Consider the following 23,065-nt stretch of genomic DNA (forward strand, 5'->3'; position numbering starts at 1 on the left):
GGGGGTGCCCAAACCCAGTGCAGCTCCGGAGGCGGGAGCCCGGGACAGCGTGGAGGTGGGCAATCTTGGCAGCAGAGAGGAGCAACCCGCTGCTTGTCTGAACGGGAGAAGAGCAGGTGTGCAGGCGCTGGCCCAGAGAGGACAGAGCAGAGCCCGGCCCTAAATGCCAGGGGCAGCTTGATAAAGGAAAAGGTGAGGATGGGTTTATTTATTTATTTGCAGATGTGTGACGTGTTTGTTGATGAAACTGAGCAAGAGAATAAAAGAACTTGGAACCTGACACATGACTGGTCTAAAGTTCTACTATATTCATATGGTCCTGCACTAACATCTCTAAGGGACTTGCTTGTGGTAAACTGAATACTGTCCCCCACCACGACACACACACACTGGCAGGAGGCAATGTCCTGATACCTATGAACATGTTAACTTCCACAGGAGAAGGTACTTTACAGGATGAACTAATTTAAGGATTTGAGATGAGGTTATACTGGATTACCAAGGTGGGTTCAAAAGTCCTTATGCACCATGCTGCTGGCTTCGAAGATGGAGGGAGGGGTCGCATTCCAAGGAGTCAGGTGGTAGATGGAAGCTGGTGAAGGCAAGGACACAGATTCTCTTGTAGAGCCTCTAGAAGGCAGCAGCCCTGTTGACACCTCGATTTTTTAACCCAATGACACTGATTCTGGACTTCTAACCTTTGCAACTATAAAATAAATTTTGTTGTTTTAAGCCACTGAGTTTGCTGGTATTACAGTAGCAATAGGAAACTAATACACTATTGTAAATTAATACAGTAAGAAACTGATAACATACTTGTTAGAAGAAGAAATAATGGATTGTGACATAATAAGGTACCTGTTGAGGCTACTCTGTGCTAAGCTATATGCTGATACTTTTACATTTATTACTTTAATTCTCACAACTTCATAAATTGTAGACTATTAATTTTGTTATTTTATGCATGAGGTAAATAAGGCTTAGAAAGATAACACAGCTAGTAAATGGTGCCAAAATTTAAAACATGGTCTAACCCAAGGGTCTATCTACAATCTTTTCTATTACACGATCTCACAGTCTACATGCTTCACATTCTACAACTGAAAGTCTTTCACTAATAAACAAATGATTTCATTTTGCCTCTTTTGTTGAATTATTTAGATGTTAAGGATTTTAGTACATATAATGTTTTATGGTTGTTTTGATTTTTAATGACTTTAGATTTATCGAGTGAGAACTTAATAAACCTTGACCCAATCCTTTTCAGTTTTCCACCCCAGTGTATTCAAACAGCACACAAATCTCTTGTCTAGTTTTTCTTTGACCCCCATGGCCACACCCTAGGCTGTTCAGAATCTTGATAATCACAGACTCTGTTTCTACTTTGCATATCCCTCCCTTTTACTCTCTGCTCTACCTCTTGGACTCCTGAATCTCTACTTTGTGGGATGAAGTCAGTGAGTCAACACACTTCAACCTTCCCCTAATTAGTATGTTCAACTGCTTGACCCTATTGACTTTCTTCCACACTTTTGCCTGCGATTTGATAATCTGGATCAATTTAAATTTTTTTTCTTTTTTACCTCTGGACACCGAGGGAAAGGACTGAGTTTGTGTCCCATGAAACTTCATGAACATAGCTGATGCCTTCTTTATTTTCACCCCAACCTTTTATTTTACAATGATGTACTTTATATTCTCAAGTCCCTTGAGATGATAGAACATGTCTTTTTTCAGTTCTCTCTTACTTTATGATAACTCCATATACCGTCCTTATTTAGAGTATGGGAATACACCAGATACCACCCCCCAACCCCCCGCAACTCAGCCCTCAGGATCTGGACTCAAACACCTCAGTCCATTATTCCTCAGTCTATGTGTCTTCAACTTCACTCTGTCAGCTCAAGTGTACTGTTCACCCCACTAATAGAACTCAAGCCACTTCCATTCTAAAACACACCTGCTGTTTCATCCCTTCTCTTTTTGGCAGTACCCTTTGGAGGTCCATGTTCATTGTCTGCAGTTCTTCACCCTTCTCCAAATCCTCAAGCCGCTTTAGTGCAGATCTGCCCTAAACTGCTCTGCCAGAGACCACCTCAATAATCCCAGTGAACTTGAGTTCCTAATATTTATGGCATCTAGACCTCTTCTCTCTCCAGTCTTCCAAAGGCTAGAGCAAGCCTTACCGTTTCTTATCTGGATTACTGAAACAGCCTATCGCTTCTGACTCCAGTCAGTGCTTAGATTCCATTTTCTACCCTGCTACCACTTAGCATGTAAAGCTGAGCACATCAAGTCTGTTAAAAAACACTTCAACGCTTCCTCATTGCTTTTTGATAAAATCTTCCTATTAGTAGTTCCTCTCTTTTTCGAACACCTCCCAACTGTTGACTACAGCTCCTTTCATTGCACTGGTGAGTGAGCAATTTCCACTCTGAGTTACGGGGATGGCCAAGCACATGACAACTGACATTGTACAGATGTTATTTAACAGCTTATCAGTCACATACACTCAGAGCCCAGGGGAAGAGAAGTTGGCACACCAGGAGGGCCACAGAGAACTTGAACTCAGGAGCAATCAAGTGGGACTGTGGGAGGTGGACTTTGCAATAACACAGAGGGTGGGGTGACCCCAGTTCAGGTAGGAAGACATGATTGCTGGTTCATGTAATTTTTCTGGCTATCAAGGAAGTGAATACTGTTAGGTAAATGCAGCTGGTGTGGCTGATGGAGTAACAAGCCAGATAGGGAGCCTCTCCTGTGGGGTGGGGCCTATCTATTCTCACCAGATAGGACCCAGAAAGCAGATGTGCCCCCTAGGAGGAATTCATGGAGCCTGGGGAGGGTCAAAGATGTCAAAGCAATGATGGGATTCAGGACATGTATGCCAAAACATGGCGCCTTAGCCTGTTGAATATTGTAGCTGAAGGAGTCTGAAGAACCAGCAGAAGCAGGATGGTCATTCTGACCTCCCACCTCCCCCTTCTGCCCTGAAAGCAGGAACTAAATTTACCATGTGAAAGGTACCTCCCACTGCCCCAACACCAGAAGGAAGGAAGGCATTCTTGCTTCCAGAGACAGAATTTGGAGCCAGCAAGGCTGCATAAACTAGTCTTGGACCTTCTTCACCATTTACCACCCCAGGATCAAATCCCTTGGCTTGTCAATTCTTCACATATTTATGGTTTCTTTGTCTAAAAGCTATAAAAGCTTCCTACTCTAGTCACTTCCTGTACTGGGTCTTCATTCTCTTGCAAAGGTTCCTGTGTACATGTAAAAATTCTACAAAATGTGTATATACTTCTGTTAATCTGTCTTATGTCAGTTTAGTTCTTAGGCCCAGTCAGGACCCCAGAACGGTAGAGGAGAATTTTTCCTCCCTCAGCAACACATGAAATTTAGGGCCTTACAATACAATGCTTTGACATCAATTTAAACCTTGGTGATGAGTGAGATTTTTAAGGAGTAGGAGAAATGCCTTCCTAAAAGCAAAGTAGGTACTTGACCAGAAGGGAGAGAACCAAATGGAGAATTCCAGGCTTATAGGGTATTGTTTCCAAGACCCAAAGCAAAATGGCCAATTGAGTAAATAGGGTCATAGGCTTAGTATCCATATAAGCCTCTATTTCTAGGAGATCCCTGTATGTGCTCAATAAATGCTACTCTAACAGTGTTCTTCAGAGCTGCAAAGGGCAGTACTCGTGTCAGGAGTCTGTGGGTGACTTATGGTCATCACAGGCGGTCCAGAGGCTCCAGGCATCTGAGAGGAGGTTGTTAAGGCCTCTGCAGGAAACTCTGAGGGCACTCGTGAGAGTGCTTACTGATTTCAGTTTGGACATATTCCATAGCATTTTGTTGCAGACGCCCCATTTAAGCTGGATGATCTGCAATTTACAGCATCACTGAGATTAAGTAAAATGAGTAAATGCAAAATATGTTGCCTCCAGAACCCAAAAAGAATGATACTTAGGCTTGGACTTGTAGTAATATGTGGGTGCTGAAGAGGACAAAAGCTGGGTCTTGACATTCCCGAAGACGGACAGCCCTTGGTTCACCAAATAATTTTCAGTAATTTCATCAGGGTGGCAGGGAGTACTGTGTGTGGAACCATGGCCCATTGGCTTTTTGTAAGTCACTTTGTTAGTAGTTATATGTCCTGAATGAGCATTTCAAGTGAGTAAATGAATCTCTGAGGAGAATACACTGGATGAAATATCAAACACATGCCTCTGAAGAAAGGTGTATGTACTTAAGTTCTGTCAGTTATTCCATGCTTACAGACTGGAAGAATTAACACTGTTAAAATGACCATATCATCTAAACCAATCTACATATTTAATGTAATCCCTATCAAAATGGCAATGGAATTTTTCACAGAAATAGAGCAGATAACTCTAAAATATGTATTGCACCACAAAATAGCCTTAATAGCTAAAGCAATCTTGAGAAAGAACAAACCTACTTCATGTTTGCAAATTTCAAACTATACTACAAAGCTATAGTAATCAAAACAGTATGGTACAGGTACCAAAAAAGAGACATAGATCAATAGGACAGAAAGGAAAGCCCAGAAGTAAACTCATATTTATATGGTCAAATGATATATGACAAAGTAATATATCCAGTGGATATATTTTATACAGTGGAGAAAAGAGAGTCTTTTAAATAAATGGTGTTGGAAAACTGGTCAGCTACATGCAAAACAGTGAAATCAGATTACTCTTTTACACAATACACAAGTATAAACTTGAGGTGATATCTCATTGTGGTTTTGATTTGCATTTCCCTGGTGATTACCATTGTGGAATATTTTTTCTTGGGCCTGTTGACCATCTGTGCTTCTTTAGAAAAATATCTGTTTAGGTCCTCCGCCCATTCCTTAATTGGATTACTTGTTTTTTAGGTGTTGAGGCATATGAGTTCTTTATATATTTTGATGTTGCTACTTATTTAATAAATATGATACATAGATAAATATGACATAGATAAATCATTTATGCATCTATTCTCCCATACTGCACATTGCCTATTTGTTTTGTTGGTGTCCTTTTCTGTGCAGAAGCTTTTTAGTTAGAGGAAGTCCCACTTGTTTATTTTTGCTCCTCGCCTGGGGAGATGTGTCCAGAAAAAAATTGCTCATGATTATGTTTTCTTCTAAGAGTTTCATGATTTCAGGTCTTACATTTAGATATTTAATCCAGTTTCAGTTTACTTTTGTGTCTGGAGTAAGACAATAATCAAGTTACATTCTCTTGCATGTAGCTGTCCAGTTTTCCCAACACTATTTAATGAAGAGACTGTCTCTTATTCACGGCTATTTTATCATATATTAATTGACCATATATGAGTGTTTTTTTTCTGGGCTCTCTATTCTATTCTATTTATCTATGGGTCTGTTCTTGTGCCAGTACAAAATTGTTTTGATTACTGTAGGTTTGTGGTATAGTTTGAAATCCACAATGAGATATCACTTCACACCAGTTAGAATGGCCACTATCCAAATGACAAAAAGTAATAAGTGTTGGTGAGAATGTGGAGAAAACGGAGCACTCTTACATTGTTGGTAGAAATGTAATTCAGTGCAACCATTATGGAAAGCAGTATGGAGGTCCCTCAAAAAACTAAAAATAGAAATATTATATGACCCAGTGGTTCCTCTTGTAGTTTTCCCAAAGTAAACAAAATCTCTGATTCAAAAAGATATATTCATCCCTATGTTTAGGGGTGAATACTGCCACATTATGTACAATAGTCAAGGAAGCAGCCAAAGTGTCCATCAGTAGGTGAATAGATAAAGAAGATGTGATACATAACACAATGGAATATTATTTAGCCATATAAAAGAAAAAAATCCTGCCACTTACAACAACATAGATGGCTCTAGAAGGTATTATGCCAGTGAAATAAGCCAGGCAGATAAAGACAAATACCATATTATTTTGCTTATATGTGGAGTCTAAGAACAAAACAAAACAAATGAACAAAATAGCAGTAGACTCAAAGACACTGAGAAGTGACTGCTGCTTACCATGGGTCACTGTTGAGACCTATGTCGGGGAAAAAAATATTCCTTTCAAAATATGATTGCTCATTGGCAATGCACCTGGTCCCCCAAGAGCTCTGATGGAGCCACACAGTAAGATTACTGCTGTTTTCATGCTTCTAACACAACATCCCATTCTGCCCATGGATCAAGGAGTAATTTTGCTTTCTACATCTTATTATTTAGCAAATATATTTAATAAGGCTATAACTGTCTTAGTGGTTCCTCTGGTGGACCTGGGCAAAGTAAATTTAAAATTTTAAAGGGTTCACCATTCTAGATGCCATTAAGAACATTCATGATTCACGAGAAAATAAGTGTCAACATTAACCGGAATTTGGATGAGGCTGAGCACAGCCCTCAGGGATGATGTGATGGCCTCCAAGGCTTCAGTGGAGGGAACAACTGCAAATGTGGTAGAAATAGCGAGAGTACTAGAATTTGAAGTGGAGCCTGGAGATCTGACTTAATTGCTGCAGTCGTATGATTAAGCTGTAACTGATGGGAGGTTGCTTCATATGCATGAGTAAAAACATGGTTCCTTGAGATGGAATCTACTGCTGATGAAGATGCTGTGAAGATTGTTGAAATGACAACAAATGATTTAGATTACATAACTTAATAGTTTGAGAGGATGGGGTCCAGTTTTAAAAGTTCTGTGGTGCTTTCAAAATGCTTTCAAACAGCATCACATGATACGAGAAATTGTTCATGAAAAGAAGAGTCGATCAGTGCTGTAAACTTCATTCTTGTCTTATTTTAAGGAATTGCCACAGCCACCCCAGCTTTCAGCAAGCACGACCCCGATCAGTCAGCAGCCATCAACACTGACGCAAGACTCTCCACCAGCAAAAAGCTGAAAGCTCAGGTGGTGGTTAGCATTTTCAGCAATACATGATTTTAATTATGTACATTATTTTTTAGACATATTGCATACTCAAATGATTACAGTATAGTATAAAAATTACTTCTGTATGCATTGGGAAACCTAAAAATTTATTTGAATCACTTTTGTGTGGTATTCACTTTACGGCAGTGGCCCATAACTGAACTCACAATATCTCCACAGTATGCCTGTACTAGAATTAAGTGGTAATGTTTCACTAAATTATAGTATTAGAGTATTCTGAATCTGAATGTATACTTACCTTTACCAATATGTTGTATATTTTCATATGTGTTCATGTTCCCAACTAGTATGTTTTCATTTCAGCTTGAAGAACCCCTTTTACTATGTCTTGTGAGGCAGGTCTAGTTAGGAAGAATTTCACCAGTTTTTGTTTGCCCAGGAAAGTCTTTATCTCTACTTCTGAAGGCCTTCTTTGCCAGACAGAATTCTTGGTTGGGATATTTTTCTCTTATAACTTTGAATATATCATCCCACCCTATCCTGGTCTGTAAGGTTTCTACAAAACAGCTGATCACCTATGGCGGTCCCCTTGCAAGTTACAAACTTTTTTCTCTTTCTGCTTTAAAATTTTCCCTCTGTCTTTGATTTTGACAGTTTGATTATAAGGTGTCTTTGAGATAATCTCTTTAACCTGACATTATTTTGTGATCTATGAGCTTCTTCATGTACTTGGATATCTTAATCTCTCTATTGTTCGAAGGAATTCTGTCATTTTTTTTTCTTTAAAAAAACTGCCTTCCCTCTTTTCTTTCTCTTCTCATTCTGGAATTGCACTAATTTGCAGATTGCCTCTTTGATGTTATCCTCTAAATCATGTAGTCTTCTTCTGCTCAATTGCATTTTTTTCTTTATTCTTGTCAGACTAGAAAATTTCAAAATTCCTGTCTTCTATCTCCCAGATTATTTCTTCTACTTGACCCATTCTGATGTTCCCCGTTGCATTTTTCATTTCACTCATTGTATTCTGCCATTGCAGAATTTCTATTTGGTTATTTTAATAATTTCTGTCTGTTAAACTTCTTGTTTTGTTTGAGTGTTCTTTACTGGTTTTAGTGAGTTTTTCTTTTTGTGTTTCTGTAGCTCATTGGGTGTTTCTAAAACAGTTATTTTTAATTCTTTATCGGGTAAATTACAGATCTCCATGTCTTTGGAGTCAAATACTGGAAAATTATTGTGATCCTTTGATGCTACCATATTTCCTTGGTATTTCATGTTCCTTAAAGTTTTGCATTCCTGTCTTCACATTTGATGTAGCAGTAATGTCCTCCAATGTTATTAAGTGCCTTTGGTAGAGTAATACCTACATCTCCCCTGCTAGGCACTCTGAGGTTTTCTTAAACCTGTGAATACATCTGATCTGCACTTTTTGCTGCGTCTTGTGGTAGAATTGTTAAGCTTGTATGCCTTCTCTTTCACCTGCAAAAACCAGGCCAGGAGCTGACATCCCCCCTTGGTTTTCCCAAAGGTGGCCGTGAAGCCGGAGTTTGCGGCCTCTTCCTTGCTGGACATTCAGGCTGCCTTCTCCACGTGCTCACCAGCCATCTGTCAAAGCTTGTTCTTGTCAACACCTTGGGGAACACAGGGATCTGTGTGTGCGTGTGTGGGTGGGTAGGTGGCACACTGAGCACTGGGGGTGCCTGTTGGTCACTTTGGGGGATCCATGGGTGTGGCATTCCCAGAAGTTGAGAGTAAGCTTCTTGATGGAGCCCACAGCATCACTGGTATGATCCTCATCCTTGATTTCATACACTCTAAGGGGCCTGTCTGCTGTTCTCACAGGCTCTACCTGCCCCTTAGTCACACAGCTCATGAGTTATTACTGTGGATGGGGTAAGAGAGAAATAAGCCTCTTTGGCAGCGCCCCACACAGCTAGCAAACCCACGTGCTCATTCACACGCACTCACATTTCCCCACAAGAGAAATTATGGACCTAGAAGCCGGCAAGCTGTGCTGCCTCAGGGAAGGGGTGGCATGATGAAGCCAGGTTGCTCCTCCTACCGTCTCCTACGCATCCAAACTTGTATTTTCTCCTCCAGGGATGTGCTCCGTCTCATCCTCTGGAAACCCGGAGTTCCATGAATGCACTTTCCTTGGTGGATGATTGTCTAAGACACTTTTCCAGAGGTTCCTGGACTGTGGCCACTACACAGTCCACACTGGTACCAAGTTCTGTTTACTGATGCACAGGTGGGTAAGATTTCTTCCAGAAACCCCTGGGGAATGGTGCTGGACCTCACAGCACCCCAAAGGCACTGTGTCTATGGTTGCATCCATCACTCTTCCATACACATTAAATATATACAGTCTTATTTGTCTGTTATACCTCAGTAATGTGGGGGGGAATGATGTAATCCTTTAAAATTCTGAGGGAATTTCTTTCAACTAATCATTGTATGCCTCAGAAAATATCAATCAAGTGTAATGGCGAGAAAAGCACATATTCTTTCTTACAAAGACAAAAAATTTACCTCTTGTGCCCTCTTTCTCAAGAAGATGTTGTAAGATCCACTCTACATAGGAGGAAACATGCGGTTCGGGAAGGACCTGCTGGAAGGTTGTGACGGGGGCGCCCAGGAGGACACGTACTGAGTTGGCCCAAGAGCCACAGACACCAGTTTGAACAGGCAGACTGAGGATTCCTCAAGGGCCACGTGTAGGGAAAAATGGAACTGACAGAATATCTACTATGTGCAATCATTTATAAATGAACTACTGACAGACACTGACAAAACCAGTGGGGGGAAAAAAAAATGGTGAACAAAAACTTACACAAATGAAAGCAAAGAAGAAACTCAGGAAAAGCCAAGAGCATAAGGAAAGGGGGAAAGTGCTGTTACCTGAGCCTCAGAAGAAAAGCCTCTAACATCATATGCTGAAATAATACAGACCCGGGCCTGACGGGACCCCAGATTGCAAAATAAATATTTATTAAGATTGGAGTGAGAAGAAAGAAAGCTAAAATAATCATTTGTAATAACATAAAATCAACAATGTCTAAAATGGATAAATAAGAAACAGCAGTTTGATACGATTCCCGAAATGATGTTTAAAGATGAGTACAAGAAAACAGGTATAAAGGCTAAGAGTGCTCAGCTCTGTGGAGCCAGAAGGGGGAAGGAGAGAGAAAGGGGTGAGGCTGTACACGTGTGTTTTTTTTTGTGGTGTTAATTACACTTGACTCTTTAAAATGTGTTCTGTGTTTTTATTTATTATTTAAAATACTTCATAGCCCTCTTAAGTGTTATTAATAACCAGTAGGTGGCACTATTTTATATCTTTTAGCCTGACCTTCCTAAATCCTGCCTCTGCTTTTTCCTTATTCACTTAAGCACATTAATCGTATAGCATTTTTTTTTTCCCACAAGAAATGAGAAATCCAAACTGACTAATCTTTTCTGAGAATATCATTTCTGTACATTCTGGGCAACCAAACTGAAATGATCAAATTATCTAACACAGTAAGTTTACTCTGATATTTTTATTTTGTAAAGCAAAGATGAATTCACTAGCTCTTCTCTTTGTCATAAATCTTTGCTTTCAAAGAAGACCAGCAAATTTTCACAGAGCCAGCTTATTTATCTGCTATCCTGGGTGTTATTAAAGATGTATCAGAGTTTGAAAGTATAAATGTTATTGGTTATGACAATATAATTTGGAATCTAAATAGATACTGATTACAGAAAGCAAGGTTAGAGATTAGTTGATTCTACCAAATTCCACCTCCACTAGCTCTACGTGACCCTAGAAAGTAAATCTTGAAGCAGCAGAAAAGATTAATTTATTGAGCAATGGTTCCTGAATGCAGCGTCACCTATAATTGCCTTACCCATGCCCTGTCTTGTCTGGCACCTAGGATTTGATCGGTCTCTCACCCTCCCCTCTCCTTGCACTTTCTCTCCAATCTTGGCATTCATCTCTCCTACTTCCACTTGTCAACCTGTCTACCCAGCAACTACCTGACAGCTTTCTCTTATTGCTTCCTCTGCACCCACTCACATCACCCTCTGCCTTACCAATCTCACCTTCGCTTAGCAAACCGTGTTTTTCCAGCATTTCATCTCTCTGCTGGGACCCTTTTGATGATTTTATTCTATCTTATTTTTACTCCCCATTGGTACTTACAATTACAGCAAGGATTAGAGTTAAAGCCAGGGTCTTCCACATTTTCCTTCTGTTATCCCTCTGAGCCAGTTGTGTGCTCTCTCTTTTATCAACATATAATATACATATATGTTAGTAACATCATCTCAACTCCCCCTTAAGAAGAGATGACATGTACACAGTACTGTGAAAATAGTTAAGGCTATGTAATTGACTCACCACAGTATTTACAACAAACTGTGGTAAGTATAGAAACCAAAGAAAAGCAAAGTGGGTGGGTTTTGGTTTTGTTTGTTTGTTTGTTTTTTGTTGTTTTTTTTTCTGATACTGAATAATTTAGACTGGTCAATAGCAGAGTTGTTTTTATTTCAGTTTTAAGATGAAACAAGTAAATGGTGAGACCCAAGTAGAAGATGAATGAACTTGGATTAGAAATATAAAGAACAGAGGAGTATGGGAAAGGCAACCTCACTGCTATCTCTACCCACAGATGAGTGATCTTAAGCAAGGCTTCTTATCCTCATTTTTTCAGAGCTCAGTTCCTTTATTTGTAAAACGGACATGATAATAAGCATGGCTAAAGTCACTGTCTCTGGACCAGGAGAAATTTTTATTTCCTGTCCATTTTTAAGACTTACTCTTTTAACACACAACTCTCTCCATTCCCTTAAATTGGCAAATTAACAGAGAGCTACTGGGAAGAAAGGGATTGATAAAATATTTCCACTCCCTTGATCATGCTTCTCAAAATCACATCTTGTATTAGAGTTCTGTTGCTGCATAAAAAAAAAATCACTTCAAACAATTGCCACACATTTTTTACCTGTAATTAATGTATTCTTTATTCCATAGGTCAGGAGTTTGGATGGAATTGCCTGGATTTTCTGCTCACAATGCTGAAATCAGGTTGTCAGCCAGGCCGAGCACTTTTCTGGAGGATTTGGTAAAGAATCTGTTTACAAGTTCATTCACATTATTAGCAGGATCTCATTCCTTGCAGTTATAGGATTAATGTCTCTGTTTCCTGGCTGTCAGCCAGGGGTCATTTTCAGCTCCTACAGGCTGGTCTCAAGCCTTTTTCAACTGTCTCCCTCCATCCTCAAAGCCTGTTATGGCATGTCCACTCCCTGTGCTTTGAATCTCTCTGGCCTCCCATTCTGCAATCAGCCAGAAAGAACTTTCTGCTTACAGTGTTTATGTTATCAGATTAAGTCTACTTGAATGATCCCCCTTTTGATTAACTCAGAGCCAACTTATTAGTAGCTGAATTATATCTGTCAAATCCATTTGCTATGTAGCATTAATGTAATCCTGCTCATGCTATCTCATCATAGTCCCAGGTTTTAGGGTGGGAAATCTTGGAGTACCATCTTTAGAATCCTGTATATTACACTTCCCACATAAGGTACCTGTACCCAAATCCTTGCCTCAGGCTCTTCTTTCAGAGTGACCCAAAATAAGATTCCCATAAATAACAAGTGACTGATTTTTTAAATTCTAGTTGAACTTTCTGCCATTCCAGTTAAATTGAAGATTTTAGAGTTTTCAAATTTAGTTGTCATTTTCATGACTGGAAACTTATAAGACAAGTAACTATAAATGTTATTTGAACCCAACTAAGGCTGACAGCTCTTTGCCTTCTGATCTCTAGTTGTACAAAACACCCTACTTCATATTTTATATTTTTCCAGTCTAGTAGATGAATCGCATGTTTCTCACTTACTTTTCACAACAAGCCTGAGAAACCTTATTACCCTTAGTTTATACACAGAAACTGGGACTCAGTTTCAGAAGCTTTTTCAAGGCCACACAACTAGTCATAACAGAAACTGGGGGAAAATACAGGTCTGTCTGATGTCAGAGGACTGCTGTTTCTATTTTACTTTGCCTATCTTCACAGTCAAACAAATAAACAGGTAATCTGAAAGAATGAGATTTTGCATAGCCCTAGATAGAGACTTATTAAATGGTTGAGTTGGAGAAAATAATGACATTTAACATAGATTGGCTTTATAGAAATTAGAGCACAGAGAACGGATTCCAGGGCATAGCACTGGTTTTATCTCATAGGCCTCCTCCTTCTAAAATATTTTAAAACTCCACAGAACAAAAACATAGTCCTGTTAGTTTCCAGGGTTGTATTTCAACAAAATAGTTTATTAAACAGTAATCCGTTTTTTTTAGAATAAAAATAACATCTTCAGATTTATGAATAAATATTTCCCTTGATATATTTCTTTCTAGAAAATTTTACATGCTGGTCTTTTTGAAGGTAATTTAGAAAGTATTGCCTATACAAAAGTGAAAGCAAAGTCTTTGAAATTTGAGTGACTTCTGTAATGGCGTAAGAACCTCAGCTACCAGAGACCAGAGCACTTCTTTTATGAAAGAACTTCTCTAAACAGCAGAAAATAGATTCAATTTGAAAATTAATTGTTGTTGCTTTGGAAATTGTTCTTGCTTGGTAAACTTTTATTTTCTATATGAGGCTTATTATCCTATAAAGGATCAAGGTTATCCTTGAGAAGACTGGGTTGTTCTCTAAACCTCAAAGAAATCAAGAGAGAGAGAGGGAGAAGGAAAGAAGGAAATTATTTCTTATGAGTAAAGCAGAACCATGGATCACTTAGTTTAAAACTGTGATGGTTTTAATTTTATTGTTATTTTTGTTCTGGGAGTAGGTATTTGTATAAATAAGAAGACAATAGATATACATAGTGTGCTCAGATGATTATGATACTATTTCAGGTATTATGGTAGAAATGAAACACCTTAACTCATTATCCTCACTTATTCTTACAGAGAAGGAGAATGTGAGTGGCTCATTTGCAGCGCCAGTGCCATCGGAGATGTGACTGTAGGCCACCTGGTGAACTCTGCAGGATCTGAAGGCTCAGGCATTGGAGTTTGCACACAAAAAGCAGGACAGGGACCAACACAGAGAACACAGACCCATGTCTCTAGTTTTTCTTCAGCTCAGACACGTTTTCTTTTTGGATGTTCTCTATGCCCTGTTAGCACTGACATTGTGTAGTTAGTTCTTCAGCATTTGATTCATTTTCTAACTATCTATTCCCTTCTCTCTTGAGGTTTCTAGCTAATTCAACCAGAGTTGAAATAATCTAAAACATCGCTTGCTACTCAAAGAGCGGCCCATGTGAAATCAGGATGTCACCAAGTAGCTTGTTCAAAATATAAGGCCCACCCCAGACCTGCTGATTCAGAATCTGTGTTTCAATGTTACCAAATGATTTATTTGCACATTGAAATTTTGAAATGCTCATATCAGAGAACAAGGTATTTGTAAAATCACCTTTCACTGAATTTGTCAAAGTTCTCAAAATAAAATAAGCCTCAATAATTTCTCCAAAGGCATGAAAATTTGATTTAATAGATTTATAAATACAGAACATTTTGAGAGGTAACAGAGAAGAGCCTTGCTTTCCTTCCTAATCAACTTGCTTTTTGCACCTGCCTTACTTTTGTGACCATGGAGATTCCTACTGAGGGCAATTTTAGGGCAAAATTTTGAGACAACCAATGCCTGAAGTCACTGTAAGTAATCAATTTTATAAATAAGAAGTATTTTATAATTATCATGTCTAAAGGTATTTGTCAGATCATTTATTTTATTGCAACTGAATATTGTTAGCAAGTAAAAATAGTCTAAAGTGATGAGTGTTATTTTATTAGTAATAAGAAAAAATGGGTAAGAGGTTAAATATACCTAAGTTGCATACTTTTTCAAAAAACAAATAGTCTAATACCTATTTTCTTCACATATGTTTCAGATGTCCAGGTCAGATCTGCACTCATCACACTGGTCTCTGCATCTTTGTAGAACCAACATGACAATAAAACTAAATATGGCCATGAATGTAAGATGCTGAAATTGCCACCTGATCAAATCCCTTAAAAGGGAGCATGAGTAGATTTATACTCAAGAGTGTACTTTTGCAGGAATTGAGGTCAGCAGCTCTCTATAGCAAAAGGGGTCCATATTCCTGCAAGGTAGGCAATGTGACATAGGGAAAGTTAGGCAGGAGTTCTAGAGCTCTCCTCCCACCTAAATGCATGACCTTACAGCCCTAAGTATTGGGTTTTCATTGCCACATGCAACATGAGAAGTATTAACTGCTTGCATAGCTCTCAGGACAAACCTTATAATAGCTCAACAGCTAATGTATTGCACATTTTAAATAAAATTCTGATCTGACATTGAAAGTGTGTGGAAAATTCCCAGTTTTCAATATTTGTGTGAATTTCGAAATTCCAAGCCATTGTGAAAATGTGTTTTACAACCTTCCAATGTCTATCCAATCAGGACAAATAGCAACCCATGTGAATTGAGTAACAGAAAGACTTATTTTAAAATAGAAAAATCTTGCCCCATAGAACTTGTGTCACTATGAAAACTGAGAATTATCAAAGAGCAATTACTTATAGTTGCTCAAGAGTGTTAGGAGGTTAAATAAAAGGGGCAAATTGATATGCAGTTCTCCTCTAAAACATAAAACAAAATTAGCAGCCATATAAAGCCAGGAAATCCTAAAACAGGTATGTAAAGTAAATGTCTACCAGAGTAAAATGCTACAAAATATGAAAATGTAGAAATTAAATTCTATAGGAGACAAGGAAATCAGAGAATTGCCTAGCCCAGTGTGTACTTAGATTTGATATCACATATTTAATTCACACTGTGAGAAGTGACAGCATATCATAAAGATGAATTTACCAATTTGTTGATAAGATGTTTTGTATTGTGTTGCATAATTTTTAAAAGTGTTCACACATAGTCTTATTTAAGACTTAGCAGAACTCTAAGGGAATAAGAGAACTAGAAAAACCTTATCTCATTTAGACACCTGTCCCTACCTCCCACCCCAGATGCCAATGGGAATGGCCTACGTAAACCAACGATCAAATCCTACAGGTTACATTACATACCTTGTGTATGTGTAAGGCCACCTTTTTCACTTCCATCCCTGGACCTGAACGAAGTGACATACAATCTACAAATCAAAAGCTGTGTCACTTGCAAATAGCTAGAGATAAATGGAAAAAACCAGGTCTCTAACACCAGAAAGGTGCACTTCTAACCATGAGATGTAGTAGATCCTGACCAGTGTGCACTTACGTGAAATGAAAATCATGGAGGGTTTTAGTAAGAACTACCACATCTATGCATTCAGTCAACATTTATTGAGGCCAAAGGGACATCGCCAAATGCATAGAAGACCTCAGCCTCTGTCCCCTAACAAAAGCCAACAATTAGACAGCTATCCACGAACAAAAACTTTTCTGGGAGAGCTCTGAAGTCCTTACAAGAAACTTCAGCAACACAGTAGAATTTTAAAGAAACGCTTGAGAATAACCACACAAAAAGAGAAAAGAAAACAGCTTCATTTTCCCTGCATCTTCCCATCTCCCGAACTGGCATTGCTCACTGCCAAGAAGGAATTCCCAGCTACAGTTTCCCATACTAAGAAAAAAGAGTGGAGTGAGCCATCAGATTTCCTAGCCTTTGGGGGCACTGCATGAAGGTCCTGCTTCAATTTCCCCCTAACCAAGACTGGCAAAGCTGAAATTCTAGAGATATTAAATGCATATCTCTATAGAGGAACAATGAAGAACAGCAGGTGCAGTTGATAGCAGCCATGCATGGGAGTGATTAAGGTTCACAGTGAACTGCCCTACAGACGAACACAGCAGCTTTCATCAATGAAGGTGAAACCAATAGCCTGCACAGCCCTCCCCTGCTGACTTCACCAGCTTTACCCCAGGTATTCACATTCACTGACTCCAACCACCTGAGTACCTCCCTACTCTTTCTCCCAATCCTCCAGAGCCCGGGAATGGCACCAGCCACTAGCACATGCCTTTGCATCTGCATAAGTGCAGGATGTCAGCGCAGACTCCTTTAGTTGTCCCTTGCAACTGTGGGTGTGCTTAGGTCCAGCCCCTTTAGTTGTGAACCTGCATGTTACTGTTCTGACACCTATCACCAGCTTTCACTGTGTGTGCATGCCCAGGAAAGACTATGCAGCCATGGCTGACACCACTGTTGTGGGCCCACATAAGGCCCTGTCTTCTGTCACTGGCTGCATCACTGTGATCCTTTTTGGTTAGCTCCTGCAGCTGAGTCCCTGCATGCCACCAGCCTAACCACCTCACCCTGCTGCAGTGCATTGCACCTGGAGCAAGACCCAGCAGCACTGTAGGATATACCAGAAGCAACATAGTAGGTACCAACAGCCAGGGCCTCCAAACTACTAGTGTCCCAGCAACTGGCCCCAATAAATACAAGTATGTCTGCAACTGCCCCTTGCCACTACACAGGGACCTGCAGCTGACCCCCTCAGCCAAACGTGTGTACACCACCAGTTCTGCTACCACCACTGCCTGCAGTAGTCTCCAATCACTGGACCTATAGGCAGAGCTGAGGAACCCAGTAGCCCTTGCAGCCACTGTGGACACCTGGTAGCCCTGCCAAGGACCACACAATTGGCAGTGTTTTGAACCCACTGGCCTGAGTTGAAGAGACATCATGCTTTTCAACCCCAGTGTCACCACACACCTCTCACTTGGTACCCTGCAACACTAGGCACAGGGGCATAACATGATCCGGAGTGCTCCAAACTACAAGCAGATATCTCCCTTACCAAAATCATCCCTTAAAATCTGGAACAGGTGACTATTTTTTCAAATGTGCACCTACTGAAGGCCATGACTCCACCAAGAAATACTGTAAACATCCACTAAGTGGACCCAGATAGAGAGAAAGGAATTGCCTGACAAGGAATTCAAAATCATTGTTCTCAAGATGCTTACAGAGCTACAAAAAATGAGGAAATCAGTACAAGAGCAATATGAGAAGTTTGACAGAGAGAAGGGAAAAATAAAATAAAAAATGAGCCAAACAGAAATTTTGGAGCTGAAGAATGCAATGACTGAACTGAATCATTCAACAGCAGACTTGACCTAATGAAGGAAAGAATCGGTGAACATGAGGACAGATCAACTGAAGTTTTCCAATTAGAGAAGCAGAAAGAGAAAAGAATGATAAAAGTGAAGACTATGTGATCTGTGGTATACCATCAAGAGAACTAATTTGTTCATCAGAGTTCTAGAAAGAGAAGATAAGGAAAAGGGATCAGAAGGCTTATTTAAAGAAATAATGGTGAGAACCTCCCAAATCTGTGGAGAAATTTGAATATGTAAGCTCACAAAGCTCATAGATCACCAAGAAAAATTAACTGAAAAAGATCCTTTCAAAGTGCCTTTATAATACATACTTTATAATAAAACTTCAAAAAACCGATAAGAGAGAATCTTGGAAAGAGCTTAATAATTATAATGGAACCCCCATGAGCCATCAGTGGATTTCTCAGTAGAAACCTTATAGGCCAAGAGAGAGTGAAATGACATATTCATAGCACTAAGGGAAAATATGCCAACGAAGAATACTTTCTGTCAAAGTATACCTTAAGAAATGAAGGAGAGGTAAATATTTTCTCAAACAAAACCTGAAAGAATTCATCACCACTACACCTGCCTTAAAGAAGAAATGCAAGGGGTGTTTCAGGCTGAAATGAAAACACATTAATTAGTACCATGAAAACATTAAAATATACAACACACTGCCAAGGTAAGTATATAGCCAGATTCAGAATACTGTCATACTTGACTATGATGGAGTGTTAGCCATTGAACTCTAATATAAAGGCTATAGGGCAAGAGTATTGATGACTATAGCTACAATTTGTTGATGTATACACAATACAAAAGGAGATAAGTTGTGACATTAAAAACATAAAAATATAGAGTTTTCACTTGCAATGTTATCAGCATAAAATAAACTGTTGGTCTATATGATGTTTAATGTAAGCCTCATCATAATCTCAAAGCAGAAACTATAGTAGATTTGTAACAGATAAAAAGAAAAAGCGTATCAGTATGGAATATTATCAAATAACAAAGAAAGGCATATTATGTAAAAAAAAAAAAAAAGAAAGAAAGGCAGCAAGAGAGGAAGTAAAGAAACAATGGAACTGAAATATAGCCAGAAAATGATTAAGATGGCATTGTGAAGTCCTTACATATGAACAATTACTCTAAATAAAAGTGGATTGTATTCTATAATCAGAAGACACACAGTAGCTGGATGGATAAAACCAAGACCCAAATACATGCTGCCTGCATGAGACTTGCTTCAGTTTTAGGATCATATATATTCCTTTCTGAGCTAGGTTCATCTGGTTTTTGTTTATATTCCATTATTTATCTATTTGAAGTATAGTTGATTTATTATTTTGATTTTAAGTATACAACATAGTGATTCAATAGTTACAAATATTAAATCCTCACCCCAACTGATGCAGTACCTGTCAACAAAGATGTTCTAGAACCATTGACTATATTCTCTATGCAGCACTTAACATCCTCATGAGTAATTTATAGTATGACTGAGATTATGTACCTCTTTATCACCGTCACCTATTTCACACACCCAACCTCTCCCTCCCTCCTGCATGGTAACCACCAGTCACCCCCACGTCTGTGAGTCTACTGCTGGTTTGTTCGTTTTGTTCTGCTTTGATTTTAGACTCCACATACAAATGCAATCTTATCGTTTTGTCTTTCTTTAACTGCCTTATGTCACTTAATGTAATATCCTGTAGATCCATCCCTGTTTTTACAAATGGCAGGATTTCTTTCTCTTTTATGGCTGAGTAACATTCCACTGTGTATATGTACACACTTTCACTTTATCCATTCATATATTGACGGACACATGGGTTGCTTCAATATCTGGGCTATTGTAAGTAATACAGCAATAAACATAGGAGAGCACATACCTTTTCAAATCATAGATTTCATTTTCTTTGAGTAAATTCCTAGAAATGGAGTTACTGGATTGTATGGCATTTCTATTTTTAGTTTCTTGAGGAACCTCCATACTGTTTTCCATAGTGACTGTACCAATTTACATTCCCACGACAGTGCAGGAGGGTTCCCGCTTCTCCACATCCTCACCAACACTTGTTATCTCTTGTCTTTTGGATAGTGGCCATTCCGACTGTTGTGAGCTCATTGTGGTTTTGATATGCATTTCTCTTATGATTAGCAATGTGGAGCATCTTTTTATGTGCCTGTTAGCCACCTGTATTCTTTGGGAAAATGTCTTCTTGGGTCCTCTGCCCATTTTTTAATCAGGTTATTTATTATTTTGCTGTTGAGACATACGAGTTCTTTATACATTTTTGGATATTAACACTGTATCAGATAAACCACTTACAGATAGATTCTCCCATACTGTAGGTTGCCTTTTTGTTTTGTTGATGGTGTCCTTTGCTGGACAGAAGCTTTTAACTTTGATGCAGTCCCGTTTTTTTTCTTTTTTCTTTTGTTTCCTTTGCTTGGGGAGACATATCCAGAAAAAAATTGCTCATGCTTCTGCTCAAGAGATTTTTGCCTATGTTTTCTTCTCTAAGAGGTTTATAGTTTCATGTCTTATATCTAGGTATTTAATCCATTTAGATTTTACTTTTGTGTATGGAGTTAGACATTAATCCAGTTTCATTCTCTTTAGTGTATCTGTCCAGTTTTTAGCACACCATTTATTGAACAGACTGTCTTTTCCCATTGTATTTTCATGTCTCCTTATTCATATATTAATTGACCATATATGCATGAGCTAATTTCTGGCCTCTCTATTCTGTTCCATTGATACATGTGACTGTTCTTGTGCCAGTACCTTACTGTTTTGATACTGTAGCTTTATTCTTTGTCAGTACTGCCTTGGCTATTTGGAGTATTTTGTGGTTCCATATAAATTTTAGGATTGTTTGCTCTAGTTCATTGAAAAAAGTCATTGGCCATTGTGATGACATCAAACACAGTGAAAGCCTGCAGTCATGCTTATGGGATTTAATTGTGTATCCTCATTACTATATCATTTGTGGGGTACACCCCTTTACCTTTTTAAAATTAAATACAGCTCATTCTTAGAAAAGGAAGGAAGGAAGGGAGGGAGGGATGGAGGGAGCTGAGGTGGGCCCTGTGCCTACTCCCCTTTTGGCCAGTACATGCTCTGGGCTACTCTGAGAAATTACAGCATTGGTACTGGCAGTGCCCCACTGGCAGGGCAGAGGTGGCCCCTGTGCATGCTGCCCTGTGGGTTGGTGCATGCTCTGGGCCACTCCAGGGAATTCCAATGTTGGCAAACACTGTTTTGCACACACTCCCTGTCAGGCTGGGAGCACTTCCTGATCATGTTGACGGGGGCCTGGCCTGTGGTTGGCAGTGGGCAGTAAGGTGGGACTGCTGGATATCCTATAGGTTTGTTTGGATCTGGGTAGGGGCCAGAAGGCCACCTAGAACAAGTCTGAGACTGGTGTGTGTGCCCAGACCCTGCTCTCGGCTGCACTAAGATGAGCAGAAGGAAAGCGCACACTGGCGCTGGCCAGGTCCTTTAACCCGATAGTGGTTCCTTTGCCAAGTAGCAGATGCGTAGTTCTGAAACTTGGATTCTTTCAGAGATGGTCTTTTTGCACTTTAAACCTCATGGCTTTTTTTCCTGGGATTCAGGGCAGGGAGCCTGTGCCTGGCACTCTCAGAAATATCCTTCCTCCTCCCCACTGCCTGTCACTGTGCTGGGGTGGGGCTCCTGCTATTACTGTGTCTGTCTCTCTCATTTCTTATGTGATCTTTCTATCCCTCATTGTCTAGGGGGTGTTCACTTTGGTCCCCATTCTTCTTCAGGAGGAAAGGCTGTGTGTGGGTGTAGGTTTGGTTTGTAGGTGGGAGAAGGTGGATTCAGGCTTTCTCTACTCTGCCATCTTCCCAGAATCCATGCCTGCTGTTTCTTTATTGATTTACACTCTAAATATTCTATCCATTATTGGAGTGTGGTATTGAAATCTATTTTTGTATTGCTGTAAATTTCTCCTTCCAGTTTCTGTAATGACTGCTCTTGTACTGTTCACCATGTAACTTACTCACTATGTAAGAATTTGTTCTCCATATAAGAACTTGTTCGTTATGCTTCAGAAGACTGGAGACTGACGACAATTAGGCTTGGGGTGGATTAATGATTATACATTGAGCATTGAGTCCCCTATACAAAATTTTATTGTGGTTAACAACCATTTGATCAATAAATAGGAGAGATGCCCTCACAAAAAAAAAAAAGTACACACTTCCAATTGTAAAATAAATAAGTAACTGGGATGTAATGTATAGCATAAGGAATATAGTCAAAATATTGTCACAACTTGGTATGGTGATAGCTGGTACCTAGAATTATCATGTATATAAATGTTGAATCACTGTGTTGTACACCTGAAACTAATGTAATACTGTGTGTCAACTACCCTTCAATAAAAAATAATTATCTATAAAAAAAAAAAAAATTTCTCCTTCCAGAGCTGTCAACATTTGTCTTGTATACTTAGGTGTCCTGATGTTGGGTGCATGTGTTTTTAAAGTTTTTATATTTTCTTGTTAAGTTGGTGTTTTTATCATTATGTAATGACTTTATTTATCTCTAGAGACAGTTTTAGGCTTAAAGTGTATTTTGATTATCCACTCCTGCTTTCTTTTGGTTACTATTTACATGGAATATGTTTTTATATTGATTTGTTTTCAGCCTTTATGTGCCCTTGAATCTAAAGTGAGGTTTTAGAGACAGCATATAGTTGGATCCTGATTTTTTAATCCATTTTGGACTCTGTTTATGGAAAGTTTCATTCATGTACATTTAAAATAAATATTGATAGAGATGGATTTACTATTGCCATATTTTGATATATTCTTTTGTCTGTAGTTCCTTTGCCCCTCTTTTTCTCTCTTGCTGTCTTCCTTTGATTTTCACTTTTTTAATTGGTGGGTTTTGATTCCCTTCTTTTTTTCCTTTTGTTTGTTTCCTTTTGTTTAACTTCTATAGGCATTTTCTTTGTGGTTACTAAGGGGCTTACGTAAAATATCTTACAGTTGTAACAGTCTACAT

The 23,065-nt window shown here is 39.0% G+C and overlaps 1 long non-coding RNA gene across 1 annotated transcript; it reads left to right on the forward strand.

Moving 5' to 3' along the window:
- Nucleotides 1–56: 56 nt before the first annotated feature.
- Nucleotides 57–22,815, forward strand: LOC108384236 (uncharacterized). The gene is made up of 5 exons (XR_001849971.3): nt 57–192; nt 6,808–6,911; nt 8,991–9,141; nt 11,908–11,998; nt 13,858–22,815. It is a non-coding gene; the product is annotated as an uncharacterized lncRNA (long non-coding RNA).
- The last annotated feature ends 250 nt before the right edge of the window (nt 22,816–23,065 follow it).

This window comes from Manis javanica, chromosome 3, assembly GCF_040802235.1.
Source record: "Manis javanica isolate MJ-LG chromosome 3, MJ_LKY, whole genome shotgun sequence".
Taxonomy (NCBI): domain Eukaryota; kingdom Metazoa; phylum Chordata; class Mammalia; order Pholidota; family Manidae; genus Manis; species Manis javanica.